The sequence below is a fragment of the Rhagoletis zephyria genome, unplaced genomic scaffold (genome assembly GCF_001687245.7).
Source record: "Rhagoletis zephyria isolate East Lansing unplaced genomic scaffold, Rhagoletis_zephyria_1.1 Rzeph_scaffold_02309, whole genome shotgun sequence".
NCBI lineage: Eukaryota > Metazoa > Arthropoda > Insecta > Diptera > Tephritidae > Rhagoletis > Rhagoletis zephyria.
The window spans coordinates 7459-7662 of record NW_016159393.1 but is presented as its reverse complement, the minus strand read 5'-3'; positions in this window follow the sequence as shown (position 1 = coordinate 7662).

Below are 204 nucleotides of genomic sequence, written 5' to 3'. Positions count from 1 at the left end.
ATATATAGGCATGTATGTACATATATACTTATATCCAAATGAATACAGTGTGTACTACATAAAAAGAACAAACATTAATACAGTGTTGCCTACTACAGAAAGTAGGCTACTTTTTTAAGAGTTGCCACCTGTTATAAATGTTTAATTTAATTAATACGCGGAAATTAGTGAACTGATTTGCATGGAGGTTTTCACACAGATAGC